The 24,221-nt window shown below is 43.2% G+C and overlaps 1 long non-coding RNA gene across 1 annotated transcript; it reads left to right on the top strand.

The window, feature by feature from the left end:
* On the top strand, positions 1–22,497 carry LOC115471394. Its single transcript, XR_003942316.1, has 3 exons — positions 1–14; positions 14,100–14,104; positions 22,405–22,497. It is a non-coding gene; the product is annotated as an uncharacterized LOC115471394 (long non-coding RNA).
* Positions 22,498–24,221: the final 1,724 nt, after the last annotated feature.

The following is a 24,221-nucleotide window of genomic DNA, read 5'->3' as shown; positions in this document are numbered from 1 at the left end:
AGCTGCCTCTCTGTGTGATTTCTGTTTGACTTGGTTAGGATTATTCGTTTATAGCTGTGGGTCTAGCACAGCCCTGAGTGTCCTCTCTGTTTGGTTCTGTTTGTTCTTGAGTGGGTGGTTCTTCTGTTTAGCTGGGACTACTAGCCCAGCCCTGTTCTACCTCTCTGTGTGATGTCTGTTTGACTTGGTTAGGACTATTCATTTATAGCTAGGGGTCTAAGCCCAGTCCTGTGCTGCCTTCCTGTGTGTGGTTTTTTTTAATCTTTTACTTGGGGTTTCTACCATGTGAGTCTAAGTAGGGTTGCCTTTTCCCCTTCAGTTTCTTTGTGCCTGTGGGTAGGGTCTTTTGACCCCTTGCTTGTGGCTCTGTTTAGTGCAGTGTGTGTGCACTACTTGAGTAGTACTTGCTCAAGAGATTACGTTATGTTTCTTTTCCCTTCCCTCTGGTATGATTCGGTTCCAGTTCAGCTGTGAGGCCCATACGCTTGGACTCTTTACGAGTGTGTTCCAGATCCACCGTGAGGCCCACCTGGTCTATATCCCTTTTCTGGTGGTGCTAGTTACTTGTCTTGAGTGTGCTGTCTATTTGCCATGTCTGTTATCCTGTTTGTATTCAGTGCCTGGTTTGCCTCTGCTCTGCGCCTCCCCAGAGGACTTGTCTGCTGCAGTCTGGCTGCAGCCCAAGGGCTAACCATCCCAGGTTCCGTGACATCGCTGAGCCGGGCTTAAACTTGCTTCTGATTTCTGGCGCGAATGGAAATGTTTTCTTTTTTTAACCACTGGGTGTTACAACCGGGTTAGTGCAGTAGCCCTTTTCACCTCCTCAATGGGTGGCAGTAAGGGCTCCCATGGAAATGGTCGCATGGCAAGTGTTTACTTACTGCACAGCCAGTTCTTTTTTTGGACTTTTTACCTGCTGCGGTTAAAGGGACCTCGGCGCGCGGTAAATCCATGTGCCGATGCTAGTGCAGGGCCTCTTTTACCACTACTTGGTAAAAGGGCCACATAATGAACTGTACGCTGCTTGTTAAATAAACTGGTTTAAAGAACTTCACCCTCTGCTTATTTTCTAAAAAATGTCAGTATGTTTCTGGCAGCTAGGACTGCACTTTGGATTGCACCCAGTCTCAGGTGCTGTGTAGGCTGGATCTTTCTTCTGGCATTTAAACAGCATGAATCACATTTGGTAAACTGAGAACTAGAGCTAAACAATCCTGCATAACCTATACACTTGCCTTGTTTGTCCCTGGATGGCACAACCTTTTTAATTGAGGGGGGGGGGGGGGCGGGACACAGTATTTCTTGCAGTATACTGTGACGCCAACTTTCATATCTAAAGACCAAGTGCAATTTTCAGACTGTGCATGTTGCAGTAAGGTACACAGATTCTCTATACGCACAGACTTTGATTCAAGTGAAAGTATGAGTGGACTTCTGCAACTGCATTTCGTGTGTTATGTTTTGCAAGAAGAGTACAGTACGTAGACATGAAAATGCAATCTCCATGTGCTATTTACCAGTCTTGATCCAAACATGTCCCTGGGAACACCTCCTTCTCAAATGCATTGGGAATGGAATAGGGTGGATAACCAGGGCCATAACCCACAGCATCAACAAATAGGGAGATTGAGGAGCAGGGTTGAAGATTAGTTTGTTAGCCTCTCCAACCAATAAAGTGTTCCACTTCTGCTGCCCAAATGCAACAAAAAGTACATGTGGAATACTGTACATAATTTTAAACCAGACTGAGGGAAGGAATTTTTTAAACAGTCATTTTGTGCAGATCAATTCTGTTTACCCATGCAAATGTTTTGAAAATTATTCTCATACTATTATAAAATTCAGGACAGAAAAAGAAAGTTGAAGCTTTCGTTTAGATATTAAAGCTAGTACAAGCCTGTGAACACATCATGAAAAGTAATTCTGCGCATATATATATATATATATACAGTATATATATATATATATATATATATATATATATATATATATATATATACATATATATATACACATACCTTTGGAGCAATAATCAAAACTTTTTACATATGTAAATGTGTGTTTACCTGCAGAAACACATAATCTGAACATCAGTATTGCATCTCTTCCCCCTTGTACAGATAAAATATGTACTCTATTCTACAGAGCATACACTTTTGTCTACAGCAGGGTTCATAATCCAGTCCTCGGGACACACCCAGCTAGTCGGGTTTTTGGAATAGCCACAATGAATACTCATGAGTTGAATTTGCATGCACTACCACAATTCTATGCAAATATATCTCATACATATGCATTATGGGTATCTTCAAAACCTGACTGGCTAGGTGGTTCTGGAGGACTGGGTCGAGAACTCCTGGTCTACAGAGAAAAAATGGGGTGGGGGGATTAGGACAGTGGAGGGAAATTGTGCAGAGCCATTGCATTTTGATATCGCTCCGCATACCTTCTAGTGTGTGCTCCCATGCAGGCGCAATGTGAAAGATTACAAAATTTCCCTCAGTGTGCATGTTGTGGTTCTCAGCCCAGTCCTTTGGACAGACCCAGCCAGTTAGTTTTTCAGGATATTCACAATGAATATGCATGAGATATTGCATGCAAATTTTACTCCTGCTGGAATTCTGTGCAACTGTGCAGCACAGAATTTGCGCAGAATTCTGCAGCTACACAGAATTAGGCATTTTCACATAGAATCTGTTGATCACCCAGGAACATCAACGGGGACTAGATTTTAGCTGCTAAACTTTAGCGATGCTGGCTGGCTGGCCATCCGGCCCATCCAACCCCGCCCCGCCCTCTCCCTCGGTGGGCCTTAGCCAGGCCAACCTTAATACGCTCTGGTGGTCTACTGGTCTCTTTGGGGGGCATGAAAAGAACCCCTCTTTACTGCCCGCTCCTGACACTCTCTGTGCCGGTGCTCCGCTTCTTCAAAATGGTAATCTCGAGAAGGAAGTTTTGGCGGCCATTTGGAAGAAGTGGTGGTAGCAACACAGCAGGTTCTTTCCTACCCACAGAGGTACTCCCGGTGCAGCTTCTTTCATTGTAGCTCACTAGTGAGTGTGGGGGACTGGAAAAATTAATAGTTGATATGTGTGCATGCAGGGGGCTGGAAAAATAGTGATTATTTTAAGGAACTTCATTGGCTTAGTGTTCATGCACGGATTACTTTTATTTGTATAATTTTCCAAATTCCATATGGTAATACTTTAGTGTTATTAATTCAGTTTTTTTCTTAATGATTTTATATGTCAACCCAAATTCGTGATAGTTTTTTATTGAAATTCCTTTAAAAATTCTTCAATTCAAGCCTCAACTAAGCTCTATGTTCTCTTTTCAAGCAGTTGCTATCTGGAATAATTTACCGGGTACAATTTGAACAGTTCAAAATTATAAATACTTACGAAAGAAGCTGAAAACATTTTTATTTGATAATTGTGATGTTAAAATTTTGTTTTTTTATTACTTTTATCATTATGTAAATTCCTCATTTTAAATTGAGTTTCTTTTTATGTAAACCACCTGGAACCTCCTGTTGGGATAGAGCGGTATATAAGACATGAATTAGATTAGATTAGGTATGTGTGGGTGCAGGGGGCTTGAAAAAAATATTGGATGGTATGTGTGAGTGCAGGGAGGGAGGCTGTAGTATTGTTCAAATTATGAAAACCAACTTGCAGAATTTGCAAATTTTGGGCACAGAATTTTTTTTGTGCAGAATTCCAGCAGGACTAAAATTTATCTCATGCATATTTATTATGGGTATCCTGAAAACCTGACTGACTGGGTGTGTCCTGAGGACTGTGTTGAGAGTTCCTGAGCACTGATCCAAGATGTGCGCTCAACTTAATCAACTAATAAGCCAATCAGTGCCACATCTTGATAGGCGCTGGTCAATAACAATATGCGCCCAAATCCCTTAGGAGCCCTATTACTAAGCCGCCGCATAAGCATCTACGCACGCCCAATGCATGCCAAAATGGACTTACCACCTGACTACTGCATGGCTCTTGCAGTAATTTCATTATTGGCACGCGTCCGATACACATGGCCGAAAAATAATTTTTATTTTCTGACAAGCATATCGAATGTGCACCAAGTGGCATTTGACAAGTGTAGGTCATTACCACCCGGTTACCACGTGAGACTTTACCACTACGCAATGGCTGGCGGTAAGGTCGCCGACCTAAAATGGATGCACAGCAATTTTAATTTTGTCGCATGTCCATTTTCGGCAAAAATAAAAAAAAAGGCCTTTTTTACAAGTGCGCTGAAAAATGGATCGGTGAGTGCCAAAAACCTGCGCCTACACTACCGCAAGCCATTTTTCAGTGTACCTTAGTAAAAGGACCCCTTAGTGTGCAACTCAAAAGGGGCATGATCATGGAAGGTCCATAGGCGATAAGGGGCATTCTTAAAATTTGTGCGCAGAATTATAGAATACTGGGGATCTGTGCCCAAGTTGGGTGACAGGAATTACACCCGATTTCAGCAGACATAACTACTGGTGATTAAATTTGGGCATCGAAATCATGAGCGTCTATTATAGAATAGCATTGAGCACTGATTTTTTTGGGGCACCTTGAATCTAGCTCTATGGGGGGTAATTCTATAAAAGGCACCAAATTTAGCTAGAATTCTAAAGCGGCATCTGGGTGCCCAGATTCTGTTATAGAATAGAGCCTAAGTTGGCATTTTAGGCACCAACATTTAAGTGCCAGTAGTTAAGCACCTAACTCTAGGTGCCAAAATTTAAGTGAAAATGTTAGTGCCTAAATGCGGGCAACTAGATGCACAACGTACAGTATTCTGTAAGGGGTCCTTTTACCATGCTGTGCTAGTAGCAGGAGCCATTTTCGTTGTGCGCTGTGGCCCTTTTTGCTTCAGCAGGTAAAAAAGGCTAAAAATAGCCATGTGGTAAGATTGCACCATTGAGGTGGTGATAAGGGCTCCTGCACTAATATGGAAATGGCATGCACTGGACCTGGAACTACCACCGGTGCCTGTGTTGGGCTGGTGATATCTCCAGATTAGCATGTGGTAAACTCACATTGGGCTTATCACACTGCCAAAAACTGTGAAAACAATCTATGACCATCTAAACTTTAGGAAATCACTAAAAACCAACTTGTTCAAAAAGGCATACCTTACAGACCCAACATAAATGCCTACACCCTGCAACACAGCAAAACCAAAGATTGTATTGGACACTATCCAGCTTATTTTCGAAGGAGACCGCTGGCCATCTTCTGACACAAATTGGGAGATGGTCGGTGATCTCCTGAACCTGGCCAAATCGGTATAATCGAAAGCCGATTTGGGCTGTCGCCAACTGCTTTCCGTTGTGGAGCCAGCCAAAGTTCAAGAGGGCATGTCGGTAGGGTAGCGAAGGCGAGATGGGGGCGGGACGGGGGCGTCATCACGAGATGGCCGGCTTCGCCCGATAATGGAAAAAAGAAAGCTGGCCCTGACAAGCATTTCACTGGCTTCACTTGGTCCCTTTTTTTTCAGGACCAAGCTTCAAAAAGGTGCCCCAACTGACCACCGGATGGAATCGGGGATGACCTCCCCTTACTTCCCCAGTGGTCACTAACCCCCTCCCACTCAAAAAAATATTTTTTTGCCAGCCTCTATGCACCTGGGAGCTATTTTTATTATTATTATGTTTTTTTATTTTTAGAAGTGCCCCCTAGGGTGCCTGGTTGGTGTCCTGGAATGTCAGAGGGACCAGTGCACTACAAATGCTGGCTCCTCCCATGACCAAATGCCTTGGATTTAGCCGGGTTTGAGATCACCGGCATTAGTTTCCATTATCGGCGAAAACCGATGCCAGCCATCTCAAACCCGGCCATCTCTGACATTTGGCTGGCCCCAACCGTATTATCGAAACAAAAGATGGCCGGCCATCTTTTTCGATAATACAGTTTGGGACTGCTCTTTGCGGCGCCGGCCATATAGATGGCTGGCGCCGTTTGATTATGCTCCTCCACATAACCTTCCCTTTATCCGACCCCCATTGTGCCTGAAACGTACGAACCTCTTTCGACCACACATCACTAAGTAACTGTCTATCTACTGGACTTGGCGAACACCTTTACGGTACTATGTAAGCCACATTGAGCCTGCAAATAGGTGGGAAAATGTGGGATACAAATGTAATAATAATATGTAAAAAGACCCCTAAATTTGGTGCCTGTGTGACCCACTCATGCCCCCATTTACATGCACGTCCCCTTTGCAGTTGCCCACTAAAGAACTTAGGTGCTAACTTGTAGAATAGTGCCTAAGAAGCCCTTTTACTAAGCTGCGGTAAAAGGGACTCTGCGCTACTGGTCATGCGGGAGGGAGCACTTACCGCCACCCATTGAGGTAGCATTAAGGGCTCCCACGCTAACCCGGAGGTAACCGGGCAGCATGTGGCACTGCCCGATTACTGTTGGGTAACTACTGCAGTAAAAAATAGGGACCTATTTTCCCTAGCACCAGAAATGCCAAGTGCTAAGGGTGGAAATACTGCCGGCGCCCACATTGCGCCAGTGGTAGTTCCGGATTGCCGCACAGTAAGCCCGCAGTGGGCTTACCGCTGTTTAATAAAAGGCCCCTAAGTGCAGTTAGGCACCTAATGCTGTTACCCCCACTTGGGCACTTAACTTCCATTTGAATACCTAAATGGTCCCTTACTTGTGTTGAACTATATAGATAAGGGAGTATGTGTGCCATTTCTTTTATCTGCACATTTCTTCAAGGAGCTGAAGGTATGTACATACAAATATCTCTCATGACCTTTCCAATGATTTTTTTCTAGCATTATTCAAGTCTGCCTTTCCAAGTAGGTCTTAATAAACCCAGAAATTCAAATCCTTATTCACCATCTTCTTTCCCATGAATAAAGTCCTAGCTACTGGAAATACACTTGCATTTTAGAGCTTTTAGATTAAAGCAGCATGTAATAAAGCATATCATTTTTGTTGTTTTTGGGTCATTTTTTCCCATGAAAGTTGTCCATTTAAAGGTCACTGATAAGAAGCCTCTGAAATACCAAAGGCTCTGGTGCTTTTAAATAAAACGTCTGTGTAAATTGTAAATTGCTTTCTATTTGAGAAGCAATGATTTATTAACCCCCCCCAATCCTCTGTTCTTGTTTTGAGCACCTTCACGTCATATTGTAAAGTATGTACATAGATTTGCTCTGAATAAGAATTATATGCTAGCAAATTGTCGGAAATGTTAAACAGACCTTTAACTTGCTTCTAAAAAGGCCAAGGCAATCATCATCATTTAAAAATAATAGGAAACAGAAACACTGCCTATAAAGGAACCAGAAATGGACAAAAGTATAAACTGTTGTAAATACAGAAAGATGGAAAATAATTTGGAGACTGAATGTCAGGCTGATTATTATACTGTAGAATACATTTCTGATTTTATTTAAGGTGAGTGGTTTTCCACTTAAGATTCAGTATTTTTGAGCCCTGTATGTGAAAGATTGTTGCTTATGGAAATGAGCAAATAAAGCTATGATTCGTGGCTGGGAGGGAGTCAGACTCTGAGCATAACAAAAGATTTCTTAATAAACTTAAGACCCAATATTCAAAGATAAAAAAGGCTGAGCAACTAAATTTGTGCTCCTAAGGGGCCCTTTTACTAAAGTGTGTCAGATTTTGCAGTTACTGTGGCTTAACATGGAAATTAATGTGCAATAACTGCAAAACTAATGCTAGCGTTCCCTGCATTTTTCAATACAGGTCCAGCGTTAAAAGTTCCCTTAGCATGCAAGTACTGAGGTAGCAGTTAATGCAGAACCACTCAGTGTCTTCTATTTAGGAGGTGGTAAGTGGGTTTGTGCTAACTGCATGCTACTCAGGGCCTCTTTTACCATTAAGGAGGTCATGCAAGGTTCCACATTAGGAGTCACGGACCAAGAAAGGGATCTAGGGGTCATCGTTGATGATACGTTGAAACCTTCTGCTCAGTGTGCTGCTGCTGCTAAGAAAGCAAATAGAATGTTAGGTATTATTAGGAAAGGAATGGAAAACAAAAATGAGAATATTATAATGCCTTTGTATTGCTCCATGGTGCGACCGTACCTCGAATATTATGTTTAATTCTGTTCGCTGCATCTCAAAAAAGATATAGTGGAATCAGAAAAGGTGCAGAGAAGGGCGACAAAAATGATAAAGGGAATGGGACGACTTCCCTATGAGGAAAGGTTAAAGCAGCTAGGGCTCTTCAGCTTGGAGAAAAGGCGACTGAGGGGAGATATGATAGAGGTCTATAAAATAATGAGTGGAGTGGAATGGGTAGCTGTTTACGCTTTCCAAAAATACTAGGCCTAGGGGGCATGCGATGAAGCTACAATGTAGTAAATTTAAAACGAATCGGAGAAAATATTTCTTCACTCATCGTGTAATTAAACTCTGGAATTCGTTGCCAGAGAATGTAGTAAAGGCAGTAAGCTTAGCGGAATTTAAAAAAGGTTTGGACGGCTTCCTAAAGGAAAAGTCCATTGACCGTTATTGAATGGACCTAGGGAAAATCCACTATTTCTGGGATAAGCAGTATAAAATGTTTTGTACTTTTTGGGGATCTTGCCAGATATATTGTGACCTGGATTAGCCACTGTTGGAAACAGGCTGCTGGGCTTGATGGACTTTTGGTCTTTCCCAGTATGACAATACTTATGTACTTATGTAAGGATCCCTCTTAATAAGATGCAGAAAGAAATGGCCTTATTGTGTCCTAACATGGTACTTTCCTGCAAGGTAAGACCATTTTTATCGAGCCTGTAAGAGACTTTTTTCCTTTTTTATTTTTGCTGGTTCTGTACTAATTTCAGAGAGAAAAAACACCAATATGGAGGAACAAAGAAACCACTACGGAGATATCCAAGGGAATCAGAGGGAAGTAGGGTTATTGATGGGTCTTCTAACAATAAACAGTTAAGCATAGATGAGTTGACAAATTTTATTTATTTATTTACAGCATTTCTATCCCACACTTTCCAACTATCGTTGTTTCAATGTGGCTTACATGGATCTAAGAAATACACTAAGATAGGGGATCTGAATTACATAGAATCGAAGTGACTTGAAGAGGGATAGGGGGAGAAGTGAGGCAGAAGGAAATATGAAGGACAAGGGGAAGGGTGGCTCTAGCTTCTTGCATTGGCTTTTTAGATTTTTCAGCACCTCGTGGAACCAGGGGGATGGTTTTACTCTGTGTTGCTGTTTCTTCTTTAGAGGGGCAATTTCGTCTACTATATATTTGCATTTTTTGTCACAGCTTGTGAGGAATTCAGTGGCCTCTGTTGGGATATGTTTGGTGTCATTGTAGATTCTATCCCAGAATTTATCACTAGTGATTTTGCCTCGGGATATATATTGTCTTGGTGTTTTCTTGGGATAAGTCAGTGTTTGCTTCCATTTTAATGTTAGGTACTCTGACCAAGTTACTTCTTCCCACTTGTAGTCTCCCACATAAATGTCTTGATTGGTGGTGAACCTGTAGATAAGGAGGTCCAGTGTGAGACCTTTAATGTGTGTTTTGAGAGTGGGGGGGTATGGAAGTCCCACATTGTTAGGAGTTCTCTGTAGTCTTTGTTGTTTTTGTCCGCTATGTTTTCTAGATGAAGGTTGATGTCTCCTACGACTAGGATGTTTGAGTAGGACATGCTGACATTTGAGATAAAGTCCATGAAGTCTGATTGAGACTTTTTTCATCTTCCCAGTGGTCTAAATATCAAAATGGCAGAAAGGTGACCTGAGAGTGAGTCGTCTGTTATTTTGATGTCAGATATTTCCAATTGTGGGGTTATGAGTTCTGCAACAGTTTCGTATGGAAGAATGATCTGTATATGACTCCTATTCCTCCTCTTTTTTTCTGTGCCCTGGTCCAATGGGATATTTTATATCCCAGAAGGCATATTTCATTGAGGATTAGATTATCCTTGGAATGGAGCCAAGACCAGGCCTAGTTTTTTTCCTTCAATCCAGTCTCTGATTATCTCTGCGCCTTGGTGATTCTTACTTAAATTCATCACACTTTTCTGGGTGAGGTTCTTAGTGTTGTCTATTCCTGCATGGTCAGGGTCTCTCTCCAACTACTGGGAGGATATGCAGATTGGCTGCAAGTCCTCTACAGCACCTGGCAGGCAGTTGGCAGGATCACTGGGCACCTGGAGCGGAGGCCCTGGGTGGATCAGTGTGGATCTGGGAGTCACTCTGGAGCAGGCTGGGAGGATATGCAGATGGGCTGCATTGGTTTGTTATATTGGTTTTTATTCCAGCGGAAGTAGTTTTGTCAATACACACTGACTCCTAAAGTAGGCAGTCAAGCCAAAACACAGCTCTGTGTCAAATCTCAGTGGTGATTTTGACTAATAAATACTTCTGATGCAACTCACCTAAGCTTAATTGTTTATAGTTGGAATACCCATCAATAACCCTTCTTCTGTCCATTTCCTCTGTACTAATTTCTCCATTAGTGTGTGAGACCAGCAAAAAATCTTATTTAGGAGGCAGTAAATGCTCCTGTGTTAACTGTGCACTAACTAGTGACAAGTTAGTGTGAATGTCCATGGTTAGTGCAGGGATGTCCACTCTCTACCCATGACATACTCCCTCAAATAAATAAATAATGCACACTATCATGAAAATTACAGACCTGCCAAGTCTCCCGCATTCAGCGGGACACTCCCGCTTTGGCGGGTCATCTCCCGGCACTCCCGCCAAAGTGGGAAAGTCTCCCATTGATACATGTGGCGGTAGCTCCCTCTTCTATCCAGTATTCATTTCCTGTTGAGCAGCAGCGGCCGCGACCAAACAAAAAAAATTAAAAAAGCAAGCGCCCTGGAGTAGGAAGTTGAGATCGACTTCCTGCTACGCTCCTCTGGGGACAGAGAGAGGAGAGAGGAGCAGCTGTAGAGCTGACAGCCAATGCTTGAAGGCTGCCTGCGGCACCGTGTTTGCTTTTTTTATTTGTTAGCTCTTTCTTTTGTTTTTGTCACAGCCGCTGCGGCTCAACAGGAGAAGCAGCAGTGGCCGGAAACAAATATCGGGTGGAAGGAGGAGCAGGATGCAGGAGGTAAAGTAGAGAGAGTGGGAAGATGGGAAGAGAAGGATGGGAGATGGAGAAGGGCTGGAGAAAGAGAGAAGCTGCTGGAGATAAGGATGGGGAGAAAGGGAGGATCCTGGCTAAGAGCAGAAAGAGGGAAGACGCTGGAAGGAAGGGCAGGGAGAGAAACAGAAGAGACATTGAAGGATGGGGAGAAAGAGTGGGGGGCATGATGAATGTAAAAGGGTAGAGAGAGAGACACTGGATGGAAAGAAGGGGATAGAGAGAGAGACTCGATAGAAGGATCGGGAGAGGGGGTAGACGGATGGAAGGATGGGGAGAGAAAGAGGGAAATGGATGGAAGGATGGGGAGAGAAAGACGCTGGATGGAAGGATAGGGAGAGAAAGAGGGGAGATGGATGAAAGGATTCAGAGAGAAAGGGGAGAGACTGGAAGAATGTGGAGAGAGTGGGGACACTGAACAGAAAAGGGTAGAGTGATAGAAGGAGGGGGAGAGAGAGACACTGGATGGATCAGGAGAGAGGGTAGATGAGTGGAAGGATGGGGAGAGAAAGAGGGAAGACACTGGATGGAAGGGTAAGGAGAAAAGAGGAGATGCTAGATAGATGGATGCAGAAAGAAAGAGGAGAAACACTAGAAGGATGGGGAGAGAAAGAGGAGAGCTGCTGGATGGAAAAGGGGAGAGGACAGAGTAGTGAAAGACTGGACAATAAGAGGAAGGGGCATGGGGAGAACAAGGGCAAGGGAAAGATGAAAAGCCATAGGTAGATGAAGTAAAAAAAAGGAAATTAAAGAATGGATAGTAAGAGAGGCAGAAAAATATTGAAGAAAACAAAGAAAAAGGAGAGAAAAATGACAAATGGACAGAAAACCCTGGCAAAAGAGTTAAGAGAAGACAAAGGAAAGCAGAATCAAGAGACTGGGAGTAACACAATTAGAAAAAGTAAATGGCCAGACAACAAAGGTAAAGAAAATAATTTTATTTTTAATTTAGGATAAAGTAATGTGGTAGCTGTGTTAATAAAGTTTAATAAATACAAATAAAACAGAAAATGAAAAATAAGGTGATAGCTTCACTGATTTTAAAACATTTTTGATTAGCTTTCAGAGACCAACACTTCCTTCCTCAGGTCGGGAGAGGATACCATAACAGCATTATACTGACCTGAGGCAGGAGGTTTTGGCCTCTGAAAGCTAATTGAAAAGGGTATTGGGCTATTAAATAAAATTTTTATTTATTTATTGCATTTGTATCCCACCTTATCCCACCTCTTTGCAGGCTCAAAGTGGCTTACAATACATCATGAATAGTGGAAGAGTGTTAGTTAATAAACATTTAGTATTGCAGGGTTTTGGTCAGCATGATGATAATAAGACAGAGTAATAGTGTACAAGCAGATATTAAGAGACAATTCTAAATATAGATGGGCGATTTGCACATATTCACATTGGTTGATCTTTGTGGTATGCTTTATTAAAGAGGTGGGTCTTCAGTAATGAGCGGAAGTTCGTTCTCTCGTAAACCGATTTCAAGCTTCGTGGTAGTGCATTCCATAACTGCGTGCTCAGGTAGGTGAAGTTTGACGCATGCATTAGTTTGTATTTCATTCCTTTGCAGCTGGGGAAGTGCAGATCAAGGAATGTGCGGGATGATCTTTTGGTATTCCTAGGTGGTAAGTCAATCAGGCCTGACGTGTAAGCTGGTGCATCTCCATGGATAATTTTATGAACTAATGAGCATACCTTGAAAGCGATACGTTACTTAAGTGGGAGCCAGTGTAGTTTTTCTCATAAGGGCTTGGCACTTTCAAATTTTGGTTTGCCGAATATAAGTCTAGCTGCAGTGTTCTGGGCTGTTTGGAGTTTTTTGATTATTTGTTCTTTGCAGCCGGCATATAGTGCATTGCAATAGTCTAGATGACTGAGCACCATTGATTGTACCAGGTTGCGGAAAACACTCCTGGGGAAGAAAGGTCGTATTCTTTTTAGTTTCCACATTGAGTGGAACATCTTCTTGGTTGTGTTTTTCGCGTGGTTCTCTAGTGTTAGGTGTCGATCAATGGTCACTCCAAGAATTTTTAGGGTTTCTGAGACAGGAAGGTTTAGGGTTGGTGTATTAATGGCAGTGAATTCTTTCTTGTTGTGTTGGGAGGTGAGTATTAGGCATTGGGTTTTTTCTGCGTTGAGTTATAGCAGAAATGCGTCCGCCCAGGAATGCATGATATTGAGACTTTGGTTGATGTCATTAGAAATTTCTTTTAGGTTTTGTTTGAATGGGATGTATATCGTTACGTCATCCGCCTAAATGTATGGATTAAGGTTTTGATTTGATAGTAATTTTGCCAGGGGTATCATCATTAAATTGAATAGGGTCGGCGAGAGGGGGGATCCTTGTGGTACTCCGCATTCAGGTACCTATGCGGCTGAAATAGTCGAGTTAGATGTTACTTGGTATGATCTTGTGGTTAAGAATCCCTTGAACTAATTGAGGATGTTGCCTCCGATTCTGAAGTATTCAAGGATGTGTAATAAAATTCCGTGGTCAACCATGTCGAAAGCGCTTGACATGTCGAATTGTAGAAGTAATATGTTCTTACCAGATGCTATCGTTTGTTTGAATTTAGCCATGAGGGTTACTAATACTGTTTCGGTACTGTGGTTAGACCGAAATCCTGATTGGGAATCGTGAAGTATTGAAAATTTATCTAGATAGTTTGTAAGTTGCTTGGTCACCAACCCTTCCATTAGTTTGGTTATTAAGGGAATAGATGCCACTGGTCTGTAATTAGTTAGTTCACTAGCATTTTTCTTTGCGTCTTTGGGTATGGGGGTGAGTAAGATGTTTCCTTTTTCCTTTGGGAAGAGTCCATTTTGTAGCATGTAGTTCAAGTGTTTCATTATGTCGTTTATGAATTGTTGAGGCGCTGATGTCATCAGGCTGTTTGGGCATATATCTAGTTTGCAATGTGATTTGGCAAATCTTTTGAGCATTTGGGAGATGATGTTCTCCGATAATATCTCGAAGTTAGTCCAGGTTCTATCCGCTGGGTGAATACCAGGGACTGGGTCTAGGCAGTTGAGGAGTTCAGCGTAATCAATGGTACTGGTAGGTATTTTAAGTCGCAGTTGTACTATTTTTTCATTGAAGTATCTAGCGAGATTGTCTGCATCAGGCGTGTCTTTGCTGTTGGTTGTGATTGGTGTGATATCTAATAGTTTATTCACGAGTTGGAAAGGTTTATGTGCGTCCTTGTAATTTGGTCCGATTATGGTTTTGTAATGTAGTCTTTTGGTTTGTCTTATGGTGTATTTGTATTTTCTTTGAAGTTATTTCCAGGCATTAAGTGTGGTATCATCTTTCTTTTTATTCCAAGCTCGTTCTAACCTTCTGACTTGTGTTTTGAGTTTTTTCAACTCTTCATCGAACCATGGTGTTGAGTTCTTTCTGTGTGAGATTCTTGTTTGGGTTGGAGCAATGTTGTCTAGTATAGATCTGCATCTGTCATCTCATTCTAAGAGGAAATGGATTGTATCTGTTTTTATTGTCCATTCGTTATGGTAAATTTGTTACCAAAATATTTTCTGAAGTGGCAGTGGGTTTGAGGTGAGTCAGGGGGCAGAGCCATGTAGAGTGGGTGGAGCCAATGCAAAGTGGGTGGGGCTGGGGGCATATACTAAAATTTCCCTCTCAAAAATTGGGACCCCTTGGCAGCTCTGAAATTAGCAGTCCTCCAGCCCTATGCCTGCGTTAGGGCTTAGTATAGCTTAGTAAAAGGGCTCCTTAGTGCTGCAACTGTTCCATGCCCATTCACCGCCTATGTCCCACCTAGTTACACCCTTTAGCAAAAAATATTATTAAAGTACAGTAATGTTAAAAATATTACACAAGTGGTTACTGTGTTTATGCATTAACTGTTACCGTACATAAACTGCACAATAACAGCCTAACACACTTTAGTAAAAAGCTCCCTAAGTTAGTCTCCTAAATTTGTGTCCTATTTTAAATTAAGCTTAGAATCATAAGTTTTCCACTGAAAACAGGAGCTCAAAAGATATGCTTACAAATTTAGACTTGTCATTTATTTGCCTAGATTTATGAGCCTGGTGCTGAAAATCAGTGCTAAGCTGCTAACTTATTTTTCCCTGCCCTAAATCTGCTCCTTTTGTCACCCACTTTTTATGCTCCTAAGATTTTTTTTTCAATGTAAATCTTTATTGAATTAGTTTAATGGTGGCTATGCTCCTAGGTTCGTTGAAATTTACTGGGTCTTTAACTAAAGATTAGCACATGTTATCTGCAGCAGGACCCCTAGGAATAAAATGGGTCCAATGGCAGATAAGATGAGCTAATCTTTTAAAAGACCTCCTTTGAGTATAAAATTAAGCACGGCCCTAGTAAGCTTTCAAAGAGGCCAATTTATGTGCATAACTCCCAAAGTTAGGTGCATAACTTCTTTGAATATTGGGCCCTTATAGGACTATGTAAGGAAAATGACCCCTTTAATATTCATGGCCTCAGAAATTTGCTGGCATTAATTAACATAGCTTTGGAGGTACCCTTATCCCTTCTAGTACGTACTGAATATGAAGTGGGAATGTATATATGAATAATATTCCCTTTTAGGGTATCAGGGCAGGATATGTTCTAATGTGATGGAGTTTGAAGCATCAAGATTCCTAGGTGGAAAGTATTTTTATCTCTCTTTCTTTTTGGCATTCCTTCTTCTCTTCTTGCGGAGTGGCTGGGGCTTAATTATTATTTCCTGGATTCTGGGGAAATGAGTCTGTGAACAAAGGAAAATAAGTCCTCCCCCCCCCCTTCCACCTATGCATGTGAGCAGCCAAGGCTTGTAGTGAGAGTTGCTGGACTGCTGGAATATGGTCCTGCCCCAGGAAGGCTGAAGTTTGGCTGAAGGCTTTGAGAAAGTTTTTCTACCTCTTAAAACTGTCCTTAGACATGCCAGTACTTAGAAGAAGAACAACACCTGGACTTCCATGCAAGAGTCCTGAGAGTCAAGGTGGCTGATAGAAGAGTGTTTGTGTAAATACAGAAAAAAGTACACCTTAGGGGGCTCATTTTCAAAGCACTTAATCTTACAAAGTTCCATAGGTTACTTCTACTCCATGATCAGAGAGAATTGCGCTGCTTAAATTTGCATGCATTATCTCTGATCATAGGTCTAATAGCGCCCTGCGCTGTTCCAGTGCTATTTTAGAGTGCTGTTTGGAACAACGCAGGGCTTTTGATCATCTGCCTGTAAATGCTTTGAAAATATGCCTCCTTGTGTCCCACTCTCTCTGGCAGGAGAAGGGGGTAGTTGCCAGCATTAGGGAAGTCCCGGGGGAGGGGGCTTGAGGAGTCAGAAATGGGGATGTGTAGCCTCATTATTCAGGCTGTCAGCTCTGGGAGGAGCCGGCAGTGAAAAGAAGGAGGCAGGCCAGCAACCCTCACGAACCCGGAAGTGCTGCAGGTTGCAACTCGTAGCTGCAATCCAGGTCACGGGGAAGGGAACAGACAGGCAGGCTGGAGGCAGGATGAGCTGCTGCACTCTCCGGTGCTGCGGAGAAGGCACAAAGCAGGCCCAGAGTACAGCCACGACACCCAAAGAAGGACCGTGGGTACTGGGCAAATGACAGCTGGAGGGGCAGCGAGGAGTCAATCAGGCGGGGAAGAACGCGGGAACCCCATAATGGTGAGAAAGTCTTGCAAATCAGAAGAGGGGAGGGGTGGAGCAATCCCTGAAGCCTGGGTGTTCCAGGTAGGAGGGCAAAGGAAGCAAGCCTGGCTCAGGGAGAGAACTGCTGGCAGCAGTGAAGCAGGCAGGCCAAGGTAGGAGAGAGCTGGGATAGGAGCAGAGGCTACTGTAGAGAGAAAGAGAGCTGGGCTGCAGAGAAGGCAGAGGAGGAGACAGACCCAGCAGCAGCAGAGACAAGCCCGGTCAAGCCCAGAAGAGGAGGTTAGAGAGAGAGAGACAGCTTCAGGCTTGACTCCCTGGAGAGAGAGAGAGAGAGAGAGAGAGAGAGAGAGAGAGAGAGAGAGAGAGAGAGAGAGAGAAAGACCTCAGAGAGCTAAGGTGAACCCGGGGGAAATGGGGCATGGCAGGACTTAGAGCTGCTGAACCCTGGACAGTGCTGGAGAGGGGCTAGACTGAACAGAAAGGAGCAGAGAACAGAAGAAAGGCAGAGCTGCAGGCAAGCCTAAGAGGAAGGCAAGCAAACCTGGCACAGAAGAGCTGCAGGCAGGTTCCCAGAGAGCAACAGGAGCAGGTAAGCTCAGAGGCAAGCCCGGGAGAGAGGAGAGAAGGAGCTGCAGGCTAGATTCCCTGGCAAGAGAGTGAGAAAGCCCTTTTGAGCCAAGGTGAGCCCAAGGGAAGTGATGGAGTGCAGAGAAACTCTGGACAGTGCTGGAGGGGCTGAGAGCAGACAGCAAGCAGGAGAGACAGAAGTAAACCAGGGGCAGAAGAGGGAGGCTAGCAACAGATAATCCTATGCAGGAAGAGGGTGTGGCTAAGAAAAGAAAGCTACAAGGAAGGCTTCAGGTAGGTCCCAGGCTGGGAATGCAACAACAGCTGAGGCCAGCCTGGACAGTGTGGACAGGAAAAGAGAAAAGAGGGCTGGTGTGTGCAGGGCAGAGAGCAGGACTATGTTGGGAAGCTGCACTGTGCTGGGCCTAGTGCAGATCTGTGTTGGAAGAAGTGTAGGGCTATGCTGGGAGCAGCTCTGAGACCATCAAGAGCAGCAGTCCTGTGTGGCACCTAAGATAGCAAGGCCTGGAAGTGAAGCTGCGGGGAAGCTGTATGATTGGAGCCCCAAACCACTGAGAGAAGCCCAGTCTGATTGTCTGCCAGCATGAGTGCCTGCCCTGTGAAGAAGAAGCCTGTCCTGAAGATGGAGAAGCCTTACTGAGAAAAGAGCCTAGTCTGAACCGAGTGCCCACACCTGAAGAAAACCTGCATTGGAGTGCCTGCCACTGTGAGTGCCTCCAACTAGGGGCCGCCTACCTCTAGGAAGTTTAGTTTAACTGTTTGTCAGTTCAAGTAGTGGGTATAGAACGGTGGAAAAAGAAAACAAGAAAGAGGGCACATTCTAGGAGATAAGAATTCCCCTCGCATATTCTTTTATTTAAATTCAGTTAGTCCACAAGGCTCTGTTGCCATAGAAGATACTGACTGACATTAGGGCGCATACACTGAGGACAGGGAGTCAGGATTTTCCCTTTTGAGTTTTTTAGAGTCAGGATAATAGGTACTATGGAGTTCCTGAGCTTTTGAATTGACACTGATACCTGAGGAGTCGTGGGTGTGGAGATGTTAGGTTCCCACCATAAGACAGCTGCAATGCTAGCGAAGATTTAATATAACAGTAATATCATTGTATGCACATTCATTTATTTCAATAAGAAAATCTCAGATCTGAGTATACTAACTACCAGTACATGCCCATCGTAAAATACTTACCTGAGGGAAGTCGGGGGGGGGGGGGGGGGGGGGGGGGGGTGAATCCACTGAAACCTGTAAAAGAGAATTAAGATTTCAGAACAAAGAATCAGGTATCTCGTGGGCAGAACTGTTAAGGTGAAAAAGTAGCTCAGCGCACTTATCTGATGCTGAGGTCCTTGAAAGCTGCTGGCTGCAGAGTTACTGAGTTCCAGTAGCCAAGATACAGAGGGAACAAAGCAACAACTAAGTTTTGTGCAAACGTTTGGGATATTTTGTGTTATTACAGAAATTGAAATTGTGGCAACTTTAATTGCAAACTTGAACATCTTATTGCCTTTGTAATTTATTACATAGAGGTCCTTTTACAAAGTGGCAGTAAGCTGAATACAGGATTACCGCTCACTAAAAGGGAAGTACCGCTGGGCTACTGCAGCAGCCCGGCAGTAGTTCCCACCCCCAGCACACGTCATATTCGGCGCTACAAAAATATTTTCATTTTTGTAGCACTGGTGTGTACCTGGTGGTAATCAGGCAGTGCCGCGCCAATGGATGGTGGTAAGTGCTCCCCCCTAAAATGGCGGCGCGGCAAGTGCTTTAGTATTGATCAACCTTTCACCTGCTGTGGTAAAACGGGGTCTCAGCGCACGTCAAAAACACACGCCAATGCCAGCGCAGGCCCCCTTTTGTCACAGCGTTGTAAAAGGGGCCCATAGCATTTAACACCTTGACATTTACTACTAAGTTACTTTTGCACAGCACAGATTGAATGTCTTCATTCTGAGCTTCTCTCCACAAATTGATAAAAGTATTTATTTCATGAAGGTCCCAGAAAACAGCAAGGCAAACGATCTGCGAAATCCAACGTGGAAAATGAGCAAGCAGATCAGTATATTATCCAAAATATTTTATTGAAGATACCGTATTTAAGACATTTGCGGGCAACTGTCTTAAATACGGTATCTTCAATAAAATATTTTGGATAATATACTGATCTGCTTGCTCATTTTCCACTTTATTTCATGAAGTACAGTTGGATCAGGACTCCCATCGCATTTCATATAACATTCACAGTGCTCTCACCTCATTTATCCATTTCTCAGCAACTGCAAATGTATCTTTCAACAGTAAACCAAGCTCTTCGAGTTTTTCTTCTCTATGTTCTAGTTCTTTTGCCTCAAGTCATTCCTCTTTTTCAAGTCATTCCTTTTCAAGAGTATTTGTTCAGCTTTTAAATGAGCTTCCTCTTTTTCCCAGTACCTTTGGTATCACCGAATATGTACACATAACACGGATTTCAAGAAACAAGTAAAGAATTTGACTTCCAAATTACTTGATTGAGGATATCCAAAAAAATATCTTTTTCTCTCAGTCTTTGTTCCTGTTCTTTTTTTAGTCTTAACCTGTCAGCTTTACTAAGTTTTCCCTTTTATCTTAGGAGCACATGCGCCTTTTGATGACTTCTTACTCATGCTTGAGATTGCCCACCATTTTCCTTAATACCGTCAAACTTTAACAATTAGTACCAACTTTCAGAAACATATCCAAGTGTTTCCATTTATTACCACTTAATAAAATATCTAAACCTTTTCTTGTCAAATCCATTGATTGCGTGGAGTTTATTTGGGAACCCTACCAGAAACCGTGACATCTCTATCAAACTATTTATGTATAGTAATTCTCTACTCAACCACTAGGGGATTTACATTTGTTTTGTTTTGGGGGTTTGTTTCAAATTCCTCAAATAGCTAACGGGCCCCTTTACCTAACAGTGTTAGAAAATTACCTCTGGATTCTATATTGGTCACCCAAATGTGGGTGTGCAGGGCAGATATGCCCATAAATTATTTATTTATTTAATATGATTTATTTTCCACCTTTTTGAAAGAATTTACTAAAGGAGGTGTATAGTAAGTAGCTAACAAGCTGTTAATAATTAATTATCAGTGTTAATTGGTACTAATTTGTATTTATTTGCACATCTGCCTAAGTGATATTCTATAACGCTGGATGACCGAAGTGTCTCGTGTACAACCCTGAAAGTCATGCGACCATAGAAGAGACATGGGTAAGTCAGGGGCATTCCAAACATTTGGGCTCAGTATTATAGAATACAAGGGTTGTGTGGCTATCTTGCATGCCAAAATGTACACCAGGTTTCAGCAGACTCAAGTCTGCTGTGGAAATGCTATCCAGTGAGTGCATTATACTTATCACATGCTAACTGACTAACACATAGTTAAATAGGACACGCCAAGTTATACCTATCGCATGCTGACTAACACGTGGTTAAATAGGAGACGCCAAGTGCTCCTGTGTTAACTGTGAGCAGGTGCAGAACACTAATGGGAACATTTACATGTGACAAGAATATAAAAATACTACAAATGCCTGCACTAATTGCTGTTATAAATCTGCTACCAGTTACATTTCATAGAGTATCCCCTAGTCCTAGGTGAACAAACTGTTCCTTATTGACTTGTTCCATAGCACTCATGATTGCATAAATCTCTACAATATCTCCTATAATGAAGCAGTTATAGACTACCTATAGCCCTGCAAACTAATTCTCCAAATGAAACTCACTTTTGGAGATTCCTATTGAAAAGTTTGGCCAATAGAAGAACGTGGGATCTGTGCATGGGCAGTGAACAAAGGAAAGCAGGCATGTGAAAGTAGACCTGAGGATTTCAAAATGAAAGTCCTGCACATACTTTCCTTCCACGACCTTAACTCCACCTCTTTTTCCTTGCAAGTAAAAGTACACATGCTCAGGAGGGGGAAAAAGAGATGGTGGTTTTCAGACAAGCTTTTTCCATAGGCAAACACCTGTTTACCTGTGTAAAAAAGTTTGAAAATTACCCTCTCCTTGTCTCTTCTCCAAGGTGAAGAACCTCATCTTCAAGCTTTTCTTTATAAGGGAGCTGGTCCAGCTCCTTTAATATCACTATATCTGTACCTCTTGAAATTCTGCAATATTATGTTTGAGATTGGATCACTAGAATGGCTCATGGACACTCAAGGTGTGATCAGACCATGTATTTATGCAGTCACTTTGGCATTCTTTTTTACTGAATAATTCCTCATATTGTATTTGCTTTTCTGGCTGGTGTTGCTACATACTACGCTGAGGATTTCAACTCTAACCCCAGAGCTCACCCTATTGGCCCTGTAGCTTCTTATTGGTTAATGGCCTTGTAATGCAAGATGCGGATCCTAGTACACCTTCAGGCTTCTGGAATTTGTTTTGTTGGGCTGAGCATTCCAGTACCTGGAATCATAGCTCTGGGGCTTGTGACTGCTGAAGTGTGGATTGTTGGCATGAGCTCTGTGACAGACACCTTTGTATCTCAGAATTTACCAGAGAATGGATAATATTTAACGACAAACAATTTTACTTGCATATACTGAACTGTACTGTACACTGTAGCATACAAAGGTATTTACAAGAATATAAGAAATCAGGTTGATCATTAAGAAGACATTAATATAAAGCATTCAAATTAGTTTCAAACATTAATGAACCTTAGCCTTGCATCACTGAAAAACAGCTGTACTGCGGTCCTAGACCAAAGAACCAGCTGGAAGAGCTCGTAACCGAAAGGGACTGAAAGAAGAAAAAAAAACCCCAGAAAACAAGTAAAACATTCTTCAGGGCCCACTGGGATTGGTTGAAGATGTTAGCTTCCTAGGTAGTTCCTTGCAGAGCTGCCAAGGGGATTGGATCATCGAAAGCATTTTAGCCACGCCCATAGCTCTACCACACTCCTCCTAGTCACGCCCCTAGCTCCACCCCACTCCTCCTGGCCATGCCTCTAACTCTACCCAGTCACATCCCTAATGCGCACCCACTTTACCTCAGCTCCTTCCCCGATAGACCGCAGTTGGCAGCAACGAGCAGCTTCCATCTCGGGCAGCAGGGGATGGCTTAGTAAAACATTATCTCCTGCTGCCGTGGGACCAGTCTCGCAATAAGAGCTGTGAGATTTTGTAGCTGTTATTGCGAGAGTGGTTCCATGACAGCAGGAGATGACATTTTATTAAGCAATCTCCTGCTGCCAAAGGAGGAGGAGACTGCTCAGCAGGAATGTGGGAGATGACTTGCAAAAACGGGAGTCTCTTGCAGACTTGGCAGGTCTGCTCTTGTAATGCATAATTCTTTACTTGAGGCAAAAAACTTCTCAACTGCATGGTTGCTGTATTAACGTGATTAAGCAAATACTGATTAATATTCAGCCTGTGGTGGTCAGTGTGCTTTTAAACACTGACTGCTGTGAGCAGAATTAACCCTGGGTACTCAGTGCTGGACCACACCATATGTCTGGTTTTGAGGACATGGCCGGGCATCCAGGCGGGTTTTGCCATCCTGCCCATTTGTCTGTATTTGCAGACGAATGGACAAGCATGGGCGGGCAGGCAGTCAGGCCTCAGGGTGTCCTCTCCTCTCCTCACTCTCCTCTAACATAGTGTGGTGCCCTGGTGGTCTAGTGACCTCTTTGGGGCAGGAAATGGCTGCTGAGAATTCAAGCGGCGGCCTCGCGAGACTTCCACAGAAGTCTTGCAGGTCACTGCTTGATGATAGATAGGAAGAGGTTCCATGATAGTAAACATTATGAGCCAAGCAAAGAATTTTAAAATGATTCCTAACTTCAACAGGTAGCCAACTAAGGCAAAATAATAATGAAGTGACATGATCAAATCGGTTTGCATTACATAAAAATCAGGCCACTGTGTTCTGTAAAGTTAGTAAAATGACCCATAAGATACTTACATGATGTTTTAGTTACTATATTGCTGATCTGAAGGAGTTTATAGTTTACTCCTTATAATATATTCCTGTGGAAAGAGAGAGTTGAATGTTGCTACTATTTGGGTTTCTGCCAGGTACTTGTGACCTGGATTGGCCATAGGATACTGGGCTAGATGGACCATTGATCTGACCCAGTATGGCTATTCTTATGTAACTTGGTTTACACCCAGCTATATCTCTCCACACCAGACATCACCACGGAGACCCAGGCCAAGGTATCAGCCTGGTTATCCGACACTGCTGCCTGGATGTCCAACCGCCACCTGAAGCTGAACATGTCCAAAACCGAGCTCCTCGTCTTTCCACCTAAACCCACTTCTCCTCTTCCTCCAGTCTCTATCTCAGTTGATAACACCCTCATCCTCCCCATCCCATCTGCCCGCAACCTCGGAGTCATCTTCGACTCCTCCCTCTCCTTCTCTGCGCATATCCAACAGACTGCCAAAACCTGTCGCTTCTTCCTCTTCAACATCAGCAAACTTTGCCCTTTCCTTTCTGAGCACACCACACGAACTCTCGTCCACGCTCTCATTACCTCTCGCCTTGACTACTGCAACTTACTCCTCACCGGCCTCCCACTTAGCCACCTATCCCCCCTTCAATCCATTCAGAACGCTGCCGCACGTCTTATATTCCGCCAGAACCGATATACTCATATCACCCCTCTCCTCAAGTCACTTCACTGGCTTCCGATCAGTTACCACATACAATTCAAGCTTCTCCTCCTTACCTACAAATGCACCCGGTCTGCGGCTCCTCACTACCTCTCTACCCTCATCTCCCCCTATGTTCCCGCCCGTAACCTCCACTCACAGGACAAATCCCTCCTTTCAGTACCCTTCTCCACCACTGCCAACTCCAGGCTCCGCTCATTCTGCCTTGCCTCACCCTATGCCTGGAACAAT

This window comes from Microcaecilia unicolor, chromosome 5 (assembly GCF_901765095.1).
Source record: "Microcaecilia unicolor chromosome 5, aMicUni1.1, whole genome shotgun sequence".
Classification (NCBI taxonomy): Eukaryota; Metazoa; Chordata; class Amphibia; order Gymnophiona; family Siphonopidae; genus Microcaecilia; species Microcaecilia unicolor.
This window is presented reverse-complemented; position numbering and strand designations above follow the sequence as displayed.